The sequence below is a fragment of the Arachis stenosperma genome, chromosome 2 (assembly GCF_014773155.1).
Source record: "Arachis stenosperma cultivar V10309 chromosome 2, arast.V10309.gnm1.PFL2, whole genome shotgun sequence".
In the NCBI taxonomy this organism is placed as follows: Eukaryota; Viridiplantae; Streptophyta; class Magnoliopsida; order Fabales; family Fabaceae; genus Arachis; species Arachis stenosperma.
Genome location: NC_080378.1, coordinates 16,949,590 through 16,961,476, shown reverse-complemented (window position 1 = coordinate 16,961,476; position 11,887 = coordinate 16,949,590). Strand labels below are relative to the sequence as shown.

General features: G+C 39.4%; 2 non-coding genes across 2 annotated transcripts; both read left to right on the top strand.

Annotated features, from left to right (window-relative positions):
* Positions 1-4,018: 4,018 nt before the first annotated feature.
* LOC130964252 (small nucleolar RNA R71) lies at positions 4,019-4,124 on the top strand. Its single transcript, XR_009080353.1, has one exon. It is a non-coding gene; the product is annotated as a small nucleolar RNA R71 (small nucleolar RNA).
* A 5,807-nt stretch (positions 4,125-9,931) lies between these two features.
* On the top strand, positions 9,932-10,039 carry LOC130964593 (small nucleolar RNA R71). The gene has a single exon (XR_009080682.1). It is a non-coding gene; the product is annotated as a small nucleolar RNA R71 (small nucleolar RNA).
* Positions 10,040-11,887: the final 1,848 nt, after the last annotated feature.

The following is an 11,887-nucleotide window of genomic DNA, read 5'->3' as shown; positions in this document are numbered from 1 at the left end:
TCCAAGTAATAAACCTTACGCGAGTAAGGGTCGATCCCACGGAGATTGTTGGTATGAAGCAAGCTATGGTCACCTTGTAAATCTCAGTCAGGCAGATTCAAATGGTCATGGATGATATATGAATAAAGCATAAAATAAAGATAGAGATACTTATGTAGTTCATTGGTGAGAATTTCAGATAAGCGTATGGAGATGCTTTGTCCCTTCCGTCTCTCTGCTTTCCTACTATCTTCATCCAATCCTTCTTACTCCTTTCCATGGCAAACTGTATGTTGGGCATCACCGTTGTCAGTGGCTACAGTCCCGTTTTCTCAGTGAAAATGTTCAACGCGCTCTGTCACAGCATGGCTAATCATCTGTCGGTTCTCAATCAGGTTGGAATAGAATCCATTGATTCTTTTGCGTCTGTCACTAACGCCCAGCCTTTAGGAGTTTGAAGCTCGTCACAGTCATTCAATCATTGAATCCTACTCAGAATACCACAGACAAGGTTTAGACCTTCCAGATTCTCTTGAATGCCACCATCAATTCTAGCTTATACCACAAAGATTCCGATTAAGGAATCCAAGAGATATCCACTCAATCTAAGGTAGAACAGAGGTGGTTGTCAGGCACACGTTCATAGGTGAGAATGATGATGAGTGTCACGGATCATCACATTCATCAAGTTGAGGAACAAGTGATATCTTAGAACAAGAATAAGCTGAATTGAATAGAAGAACAATAGTAATTGCATTAATACTCGAGGTACAGCAGAGCTCCACACCTTAATCTATGGTGTGTAGAAACTCCACCGTTGAAAATACATAAGAACAAGGTCTAGGCATGGTGACAAACCCCAATTTGACGATTTATCTTATATTGAATCTAGGGTATTTTGATAACCTTTTATCACATTTAGCCTATGAATTGGCATGGTTTTGTAATCTCTCCCGTATTTGTGCCTAAGTGTAAAAACATGCTTTTTAAGCCTTATTTTGATGAATTCTAGTTTCTCTTTGATTCCATAAGATGCCTTGATATGTTTGCTAGTAATTCCAGGATTGGAATAGGCTAGGCATGGATCAAAGGAAGCAAGGAAGGAAGCATGCAAGTGGAGAGAAGCACAAAAAGCCAAAGGATTGATCTAGGCCATGCACGCGCACGCGCACAAGGCGCTCGCGCGCACATTGCGAAACAGGTCAGGGACGCGCACGCGTACCGTGCGCGCACGCGTCGATGATGGCACATGACCTCACTAATGCAACACGTGCCTGGCGATTTGAGAGGGTTTCTGAACCCATTTTGGCGCCAATTGCTAAGGGAAAGGAATAAAAGGATGAAGGATTAAGGGGAAGGCATCAATACTCATTAGGAGGGCATTAGGATTAGTTTAGAGTTTTAGAGAGAGAAGCTCTCCCTTCTCTCTAGAATTAGGATTAGGTTTAGTTCTTAGATCTAGGTTTTAATCTTTGCTTTCTTTTACTTCTATCTTCTTAATCCCTTGTTGTTGCATTCATCTTCTTCTATTCTTTTGTTGTAATTTCCTTTATGTTGTTCTTAGACTTTGTCGTAGATCCACTTTTGTTCCTTCCTTTCTCTTTCAATTCAATAAAGGTAAATCATAATAATTGTGTTCCTTTTGATTTGTGTTGTTAATTCCTTTCAATAATTGTTGCTTTATTTTGTTCTTGTTGTTGATTTACTATGTTTTCCTTTTATGCCTACCAAGTGTTTGATAAAATGCTTGTTTGGATTTTAGTGTAGGTTTTGTTCCTCTTAGCCTAAGTAGAGTAATTAGTGACTCTTGAGTTATCTAATTCCTTTGTTGATTGATAATTAGAAGTTGCTAATTAATTTGAATGCCTCTAAAGCTAGTCATTCCTTTAGGAGATGATTAGGGCTTGAGGAATCACATTGATTCATCCACTTGACTTCCCTCCATAGGTAGAGGTTAACTAAGTGGTAGCAATAAACAATTCTCATCACAATTGAGAAAGGTAACTAGGATAGGATTTCTAGTTCTCACATCTTGCTAAGAGCTTTGTTAGTTGTTAGTTATTTCCATTACCATTTACTTTCATGCCTCTTATCCAAAACCCCAAAATAACTCATAACCAATAACAAGACACTTCATTACAAGTCCTAGGGAGAACGACCCGAGGTCTAAATACTTCAGTTTATAAATTTTAGGGGTTTATACTAGTGACAAACAACTTTTTGTATGAAAGGATTATTGTTTGGTTTAAAAACTATACTTTACAACGAGATTTCATTAGTGAAATTCTAAACCATCAAAAATCTAATCATCACATGGCCGTGAGGCCAGCCCCCAAAACGTGATCAAAAGATTCAAAGATCTAAAGATCTGATCTAAGAACTAGATGTCCAAAGATGAAAATACAATAGCAAAAGGTCCTATTTGTAGAGAACTAGTAGCCTAGGGTTTACAGAAATGAGTAAATGACATAAAAATCCACTTCCGGGCCCACTTGGTGTGTGCTTGGGCTGAGAATTGAAGCTTTCATGTGTAGAGACTTTTCTTGGAGTTAAATGCCAGCTTTTGTGCCAGTTTGGGCGTTTAACTCCCATTCTTGTGCCAGTTCCGGTGTTTAACGCCGGGCAGTTTTGAGCTGATTTGGAATGCCTATTTGGGCCATCAAATCGCGGGTAAAGTATGGACTATTATACATTTCTGGAAAGCCCAGGATGTCTACTTTCTAACGCAATTGAGAGCACACCAGTTGAGTTTTTGTAGCTCCAGAAAATCTACTTCGAGTGCAGGGAGGTCAGAATCCAACAGCATCTGCAGTCCTTTTCAGCCTCTGAATCAGATTTTTGCTCAGGTCCCTCAATTTCAGCCAGAAAATACCTGAAATCATAGAAAAATACACAAACTCATAGTAAAGTCCAGAAAAGTGATTTTTAACTAAAAACTAATAAAAATATAATAAAACTAACTAAAATATACTAAAAACAATGCCAAAAAGCGTATAAATTATCCGCTCATCAGTCTCCTTTTGAAGTCTCTGAGGATATGGCATTTTAGGCTTGTACTCAGGAGCTTTAGGCAATGTAGGATGAGTGTCAAGAGAGACTGGGAAGGGGTTGTCTCCACGCCTATGAGGGACGTGTTCCACCTCCTCTTTCTTCTCTGCTGGAGCTTCTTTTTCAACTGGCTCCTAATTAACTTGTGCTTCCGTACTTGCCACTTGTCCACTTATCAAGGTGATAGCCTTTCATTCCTCTCTTGGATTCACCACTGTATCACCAGGGAACGTACTTAGAGGCCTCTCAGGTATTTGCTTGCTCAACTGGCCTACTTGTACCTCCAAGTTTCTGAGGAAAGCTCTAGTTTCCTGCATAAAATGATTCATTACTACTTCCATATCAGTGTTCTCCTGGGGTTGAGAATTTGCTTGCTAAGGTAGTTGTTGATGATGAGACTGAAACTAGCAGTTATTATGATTATTCTAATTAAAATTGCCCTTGAGAATTATTGTTAAAATTCTGTGATCCCTGAGGTTGCTCTCTCCACCCAAAATTTGAGTGGTTTCTCCATCCCTGATTATAGGTCTTAGAGTATGGATCATTATTGGGGTTTCTAGGAGCATTCCTCGTGTAATTGGCCTGTTCAGAAGAAAATTGAGTATAATTATAATTCTCATTTTGCATAAAATTACTTGTCATGTCATAAGGGACCTCTTGAGGTGCATTCTGAGTGTTGATAGCTGAAACTTGCATTTCACTCAACTGTTAAGTAATTAAATTCATCTGCTGACTCAAAATTTTATTCTGAGCAAGGATAGCATTAAGCGCTTCTACTTCCATAACACCTCTCTTCGAAGGAGCCTCAGAGTTCACAGGATTCCTATTAGATGAGTATAAATATTGGTTGCTAACAACTAACTCAATAAGCTCAATAGTCTCCTCCGGTGTCTTCTTCATGTGCAGTGAACCACCTGCAGAATTATCTAAGCACATCTTGGACATTTCACCCAAGCCTTCATAAAAGATATCTAATTAGGTCTATTTGAAAAACATGTCCGGAGGGCATTGTCTAGTCAGTAGCTTGTATCTCTCCCAAGCTTCATAAAGAGTCTCACCATTCTTCTGCCTGAAGGTCTGAACCTTTACCCTAAGCTTAGTCAGCTTCTTTGGTGGAAAAATTTAGTAAAAAACCCAGTAACAACCTTGTTCCAAGTATCCAAACTCTCCTTGGGTTGAGAATCTAGCCACAGCTTTGCTCTGTCCTTCAAGGAGAATGGGAAGAGCATGAGTGTGTACACCTTAGGATTCACCACATTAGTTTTCACAGTATCACAAGTCTGCAAAAAATTAGAGATAAACTGATTGGGATCTTCCTGAGGGAGTCCATGATATTGACAGTTTTGTTGTACCAGAGTGACTAGTTGTGACTTCAACTCAAAGTTGTTTGCAGCTATAGCAGGCACCACAATACTTTTTTTCATAAAGATCTGCAGTAGGAGTAGTGTATGAGCCAAGCACTCTTCTAGGTTGCTCATTCCCAACTGGGTTTGCCACATTGGCATTAGCAGCATCATTGTGATCCATAGTGGACTCTGCAACCTTGTACAGTCTTGCTTGTTGCAAACGCCGCCCTAAAAGTCCTTTCAGGTTCAGGATCAAAGTCTAATAGAGGTTTCTTTTCCCTGTTCCTGCTCATAAACAGACAGAAAATAAAGAAAAGTGGGAATCTCTATGGTGCACGAAATTGTGATTACTACAACTTCGCACAACTAACCAGCAAGTGCACTGGGTCGTCCAAGTAATACCTTACGCGAGTAAGGGTCGATCCCACGGAGATTGGTGGTATGAAGCAAGCTATGGTCACCTTGTAAATCTCAGTCAGGCAGACTCAAATGTATAATGGTGATGAACGAAAATAACATAAAAGATAAAGATAGGGATACTTATGTATATCATTGGTGTAAGAGCTTCAGATAAGCGTATGAAGATGCCTTCCCTTCCGTCTCTCTGCTTTCTTACTGTCTTCATCCAATCCTTCTTACTCCTTTCCATGGCAAGCTCGTGTAGGGTTTCACTGTTGTCAGCAGCTACCTCCCATCCGCGCAGTGAAAGCTAATGCACACACTCTGTCACAGTGCTGCCAATCACCGGTTTGGTTCCCTCCCCTACCGGAATAGAATCACTCTTTTGCGTCTGTCACTAACGCCCAGTAGGTTACAGGTTTGAAGCACGTCACAGTCATTCAATCATTGAATCCTACTCAGAATACCACAGACAAGGTTTAGACCTTCCGGATTCTCTTGAATGCCGCCATCAGGTCCTGCCTATACCACGAAGATTCCGAAGAATCCAAGAGACATTCACTAAGCCTCAGATGCTTGTAGAACAAGAATGGTTGTCAGTCACCTTATTCATGGGTGAGAATGGTGATGGGTGTCAATCATCACCTTCATCATGTTGAAGAACAAGTGATATCTTGGATAAAGAACAAGTGGAATTGAATGGAAGAACAATAGTAATTGCATTAATACTCGAGGTACAGCAGAGCTCCACACCTTAATCTATGGTGTGTAGAAACTCCACCGTTGAAAATACATAAGAACAAGGTCTAGGCATGGCCGAATGGCCAGCCCCCAAATGATCTAAGAACTAGATGTCCAAAGATTAGAAGATACAATAGTAAAAGGGTCCTACTTATAGAAAACTAGTACATGGATGAGTAAATGACATAAAAATTCACTTCCGGGCCCACTTGGTGTGTGCTTGGGCTGAGTAATGAAGTAATTTTCGTGTAGAGACTCTTCTTGGCGTTTAACTCCCATTTTGGTGCCAGTTTGGGCGTTTAACTCCCATTTAGGTGCCAGTTCCGGCGTTTAATGCTGGGATTTCTGTAGGTGACTTTGAACGCCGGTTTGGGCCATCAAATCTTGGGCAAAGTATGGACTATTATATATTGCTGGAAAGCCCAGGATGTCTACTTTCCAACGCCATTGAGAGCGCGCCAATTGGGCTTCTGTAGCTCCAGAAAATCCACTTCGAGTGCAGGGAGGTCAGAATCCAACAGCATCTGCAGTCCTTTTGAGTCTCTGGATCAGATTTTTGCTCAGGTCCCTCAATTTCAGCCAGAAAATACCTGAAATCACAGAAAAGCACACAAACTCATAGTAAAGTCCAGAAAAGTGAATTTTAACTAAAAACTAATAAAAATATACTAAGAACTCAACTAAAACTACCAAAAACGTACTAAAAACAATGCCAAAAAGCATACAAATTATCCGCTCATCACAACACCAAACTTAAATTGTTGCTTGTCCCCAAGCAACTGAAAATCAAATAAGATAAAAAGAAGAGAATATACTATAGACTCCAAATTATCAATGAAACTAAGCTCCAAATTAGATGAGCGGGACTAGTAGCTTTTTGCCTCCGAACAGTTTTGGCATCTCACTTTATCCTTTGAAATTCAGAATGATTGGCTTCTTTAGGAACTCAGAATCCAGATAGTGTTATTGATTCTCCTAGTTAAGTATGATGATTCTTGAACACAGCTACTTTATTGAGTCTTGGCTGTGGCCCAAAGCACTCTGTCTTCCAGTATTACCACCGGATACATACATGCCACAGACACATAATTGGGTGAACCTTTTCAGATTGTGACTCAGCTTTGCTAGAGTCCCCAATTAGAGGTGTCCAGGGTTCTTAAGCACACTCTTATTGCCTTGGATCACAACTTTATTTCTTTCTTTTTCTTTCTTTTTCTTTCTTTTTCTTTTTTTTTCTTTTTTTTTTTTGTATTCACTGCTTTTTCTTGCTTCAAGAATCATTTTTATGATTTTTCAGATCCTCAGTAACATGTCTCCTTTTTCATCATTCTTTCAAGAGCCAACAATTTTTAACATTCATGAACCACAAATTCAAAAGACATATGCACTGTTTAAGCATACATTCAGAAAACAAAAGTATTGCCACCACATCAAACTAATTAAGCTAGTTTTAAAGATGAATTTGAAATCCTGTACTTCTTGTTCTTTTGTGATAAAAACAGTTTTCATTTAAGAAAGGTGATGGATTCATATTCATAGCTTTAAGGCATAGACACTAAGACACTAATGATCATAAGACACAAACATGGATAAACATAAAGCACTAAAATTCGAAAAACAGAAGAATAAAGAACAAGGAGATTAAAGAACGGGTCCACCTTAGTGATGGCGGTTCTTTCTTCTTCTTGAAGATCCTTTGGAGTGCTTGAGCTCCTCAATGTCTCTTCCTTGTCTTTGTTGCTCCTCTCTCATGATTCTTTGATCTTCTCTAATTTCATGGAGGGTGATGGAGTGTTCTTGGTGCTCCACCACCCTTAGTTGTCCCATGTTGGAACTTAATTCTCCTAGGGAGGTATTCAGTTGCTCCCAATAGTCTTGTGGAGGAAAGTGCATCCCTTGAGGTATCTCAGGGATCTCTTGATGAGAAGGGTCTCTTGTTTGCTCCATCTTCTTCTTAGTGATGGGCTTGAGGTCATGCCTTCTCAGTTGAACCGGCTTTGGATGCCATAAATGGTTATGGAAAAACAAAGAGCAATGCTTTTACCACACCAAACTTAAAAGGTTTGCTCGTCCTCGAGCAAAAGAAGAAAGAAGAAAGTAGAAGAAGAAGAAATGGAGGAGAGGGAGATGGCTTTGTGGTTCGGCCAAAAAAGGGGGAGAAGTGGTGGTTTATGAAGGATGGATGTGAGTGGTGAAGAGAAAGAGATGTTGAGGTGATTGGTGAATGGGTGAAGAAGAAGAGAGAGAGTGGTGGGGTTGGTGGGGATCCTGTGGGGTCCACAGATCCTGAGGTGTCAAGAAAAAGTCATCCCTGCACCAAATGGCATCAAAATCCACGTTTTGAGCCATTTCTGGCGTTAAACGCCGGGCTGGTGCCCATTTCTGGCGTTTAACGCCAGGTTCTAGCCCTTTACTGGTGTTTAACGCCAGTCTGGTGCCCCTTTCTGGCGTTAAACGCCCAGAATGGTGCCAGACTGGGCGTTAAACGCCCAACTGCTAGCCTCACTGGCGTTTAAACGCCAGTGAGTTCTTCCTCCAGGGTGTGCTGTTTTTCTTCCTGTTTTTCATTCTGTTTTTGCTTTTTCAATGGATTTTGTGACTTCTTATGATCATCAACCTACAAAAAAGATAAAATAACAAAAGGAAATAGTTAATTATAAAACATTGGGTTGCCTCCCAACAAGCGCTTCTTTAATGTCATTAGCTTGACAGAGGACTCTCATGGAGCCTCACAGATACTCAGAGCAATGTTGGAACCTCCCAACACCAAACTTAGAGTTTGAATGTGGGGGTTCAACACCAAACTTAGAGTTTGGTTGTGGCCTCCCAACACCAAACTTAGAGTTTGACTGTGGGGGCTCTGTTTGTCTCTGATTTGAGAGAAGCTCTTCATGCTTCTTCTCCATGATGATAGAGGGATGTCCTTGGGCCTTAAACACCAAGGATTCTTCATTCACTTGAATGATCAACTCTCCTCTATCAACATCAATCACAGCCTTTGCTGTGGCTAGGAAGGGTCTGCCAAGGATGATGGATTCATCCATGCACTTCCCAGTCTCTAGGACTATGAAATCAGTAGGGATGTAATGGTCTTCAATCTTCACCAAAACATTCTCTACAAGTCCATGAGCTTGTTTTCTTGAATTGTCTGCCATCTCTAATGAGATTCTTGCAGCTTGCACCTCAAAGATCCCTAATTTCTCCATTACAGAGAGGGGCATGAGGTTTACACTTGACCCTAAGTCACACAAGGCCTTCTTGAAGGTCATGGTGCCTATGGTACAAGGTATGGAAAACTTCCCAGGATCTTGTCTCTTTTGAGGTAATTTCTGCCTAGACAAGTCATTCAGTTCTTTGGTGAGCAAGGGTGGTTCATCCTCCCAAGTCTCATTTCCAAATAACTTGTCATTCAATTTCGTGATTGCTCCAAGGTATTTAGCAACTTGCTCTTCAGTGACATACTCATCCTTTTCAGAGGAAGAATACTCATCAGAGCTCATGAATGGCAGAAGTAAGTCCAATGGAATCTCTATGGTCTCATTTTGAGCCTCAGATTCCCATTGTTCCTCATTGAGGAACTCAGAGGAGATTGGTGCACGCCCATTGGGGTCTTCCTCAATGGCGTCCACCTCCTCTCTTTCCTCTCCATATTCGGCCATGGTTATGGCTTTGCACTCTCCTTTTGGATTTTCTTCTGTATTACTTGGGAGAGTGCTAGGAGGGAGTTCAGAAATTTTCTTGCTCAGCTGTCCCACTTGTCCTTCCAAATTTCTGATGGAGTACCTTGTTTCATTCATGAAACTTTGGGTGGTTTTGATTAGATCAGAGACCATTGTTGCTAAGTCAGAAGTACTCTGCTTAGAACTCTCTGTCTGTTGCTGAGAAGATGATGGAAAAGGCTTGTTATTGCCAGGCCTATTTCTTCCACCATTATTGTTGTTGAAACCTTGTTGAGGTCTCTCTTGATTCTTCCATGAGAAATTTGGGTGATTTCTCCATGAAGAATTATAGGTGTTTCCATAGGGTTCTCCTAGGTAATTCACCTCTTCCATGGAAGGGTTCTCAGGATCATAAGCTTCTTCCTCAGATGAAGCATCCTTAGTACTGCTTGGTGCATTCTGCATTCCAGACAGACTTTGAGAAATCAAATTGACTTGTTGAGTCAATATTTTATTCTGAGCCAGTATGGCATTCAGAGTGTCAATCTCAAGAACTCCTTTCTTCTGATTTACCCCATTGTTCACAGGATTCCTTTCAGAAGTGTACATGAATTGGTTATTTGCAACCATTTCAATTAGCTCTTGAGCCTCTGTAGGCGTCTTCTTCAGATGAAGAGATCCTCCAGCAGAGCTATCCAAAGACATCTTGGATAGTTCAGAGAGATCATCATAGAAAATACCTATGATGCTCCATTCAGAAAGCATGTCTGAAGGACATTTTCTGATTAATTGTTTGTATCTTTCCCAAGTTTCATAGAGGGATTCTCCATCCTTCTGTCTAAAGGTTTGGACTTCCACTCTAAGCTTACTCCATCTCTGTGGTGGAAAGAACTTTGCCAAGAAGGCATTGACTAGCTTTTCCCAAGAGTCCAGGCTTTCTTTAGGTTGAGAGTCCAACCATGTCCTAGCTCTGTCTCTTACAACAAAAGGGAATAGCATCAGTCTATAGACCTCAGGGTCTACCCTATTGGTCTTGACTGTGTCACAGATTTGCAAGAACTCAGCTAAAAACTGATGAGGATCTTCCAATGGAAGTCCATGGAACTTGCAATTCTGTTGCATTAGAGAAACTAATTGAGGCTTAAGCTCAAAGTTGTTTACTCCAATGGCAGGGATAGAGATGCTTCTCCCATAGAAATTGGGAGTAGGTGCAGTAAAGTCACCCAGCACCTTCCTTGCATTGTTAGCATTGTTGTTGTTTTCGGCTGCCATGGGTTCTTCCTCTTTGAAGAATTCTGTTAGGTCCTCAATAAAGAGTTGTGCCTTAGCTTCTCTTAGCTTTCGCTTCAAGGTCCTTTTAAGTTCAGGGTTAGCTTCAACAAGAATGCCTTTGTCTTTGTTCCTGCTCATATAAAAGAGAAGAGAACAAGAAAATATGAAATCCTCTATGTTACAGTATAGAGATTCCTTGAGGTGTCAGAGGAAGAAAAATGGAAGACAGAAGTAGAAAATTCGAACTTATCAAAGAAGATGGAGTTCGAATTTTGCATTAAGGAATAGAGTTAGTCCAAAAATAGAAGGATGTGAGAAGAAGGGAAGTAATTTTCGAAAATTTAAGTAAAAGATTTTGAAAACATTTTGAAAAACACTTAATTGATTTTCGAAAATAAGAGTGGAAAAGAAATCAAGTAATTTTTGAAAAAGATTTTAAATTAGAAATCAAAAAGATATGATTGAAAACTTATTTTGAAAAAGATGTGATTGAAAAATTATGGTTTTAAAAAAGATATGATTGAAAAGATATGATTTGAAAATAATTTTAAAAAGATATGATTTGAAAACAATTTTAAAAGATATGATTTGAAAACAATTTTAAAAAGATTTGATTTTAAAAATTAATGACTTGCCTAACAAGAAAAGATATGATTCAAACATAAAACCTTCCTCAACAAAAAAGGCAAAAAATGTTCAATCAAATCATTAATTGTTAGTAAGTATCTTTGAAAAAGGAAAGAAATTGATTTTGAAAACATTTGATTGAAAAGATATGATTTGAAAAAGATTTGATTTTGAAAAACTTTGAAAACTTGAAAAAAAAAATTGATTTTGAAAACAAAATCTTCCCCCTTTGCCATCCTGGCGTTAAACGCCCAGAATGGTGCACATTCTGGCGTTTAACGCCCAAACTACTACCCTTTTGGGCGTTAAACGCCCAGCCAGGCACCCTGGCTGGCGTTTAAACGCCAGTCTGTCTTCTTCACTGGGCATTTTTGAATGCTCAGCTTTTTCTGTGTGATTCCTCTGCAGTATGTTCTGAATCTTCAATTCTCTGTATTATTGACTTGAAAAGACACAAATTAAAAATATTTTTGGATTTTTAATAATGAGGAATAATCAAAATGCAACTAAAATCAAATAACAATGCATGCAAGACACCAAACTTAGCAGTTTGTATATATGGGAAACAACAAAACACTCAAGTCAATAGAATTCAAAGATCAAAACAAGAAAATCATCAAGAACAACTTGAAGATTAATGAAGACACATGCATGAATGCAGTAAGAACAGAAACATGCAACTGACACTAAACTTAAGATGAGACTCTAGACTCAAACTTGAAATATTTTTGGATTTTATGATTTTGTAAATTTTTTTGTGCTTTTTCGAAAATTAAGTGAAAAGGAAAATAAAGGTATCAAAATTCTTAATGAGAA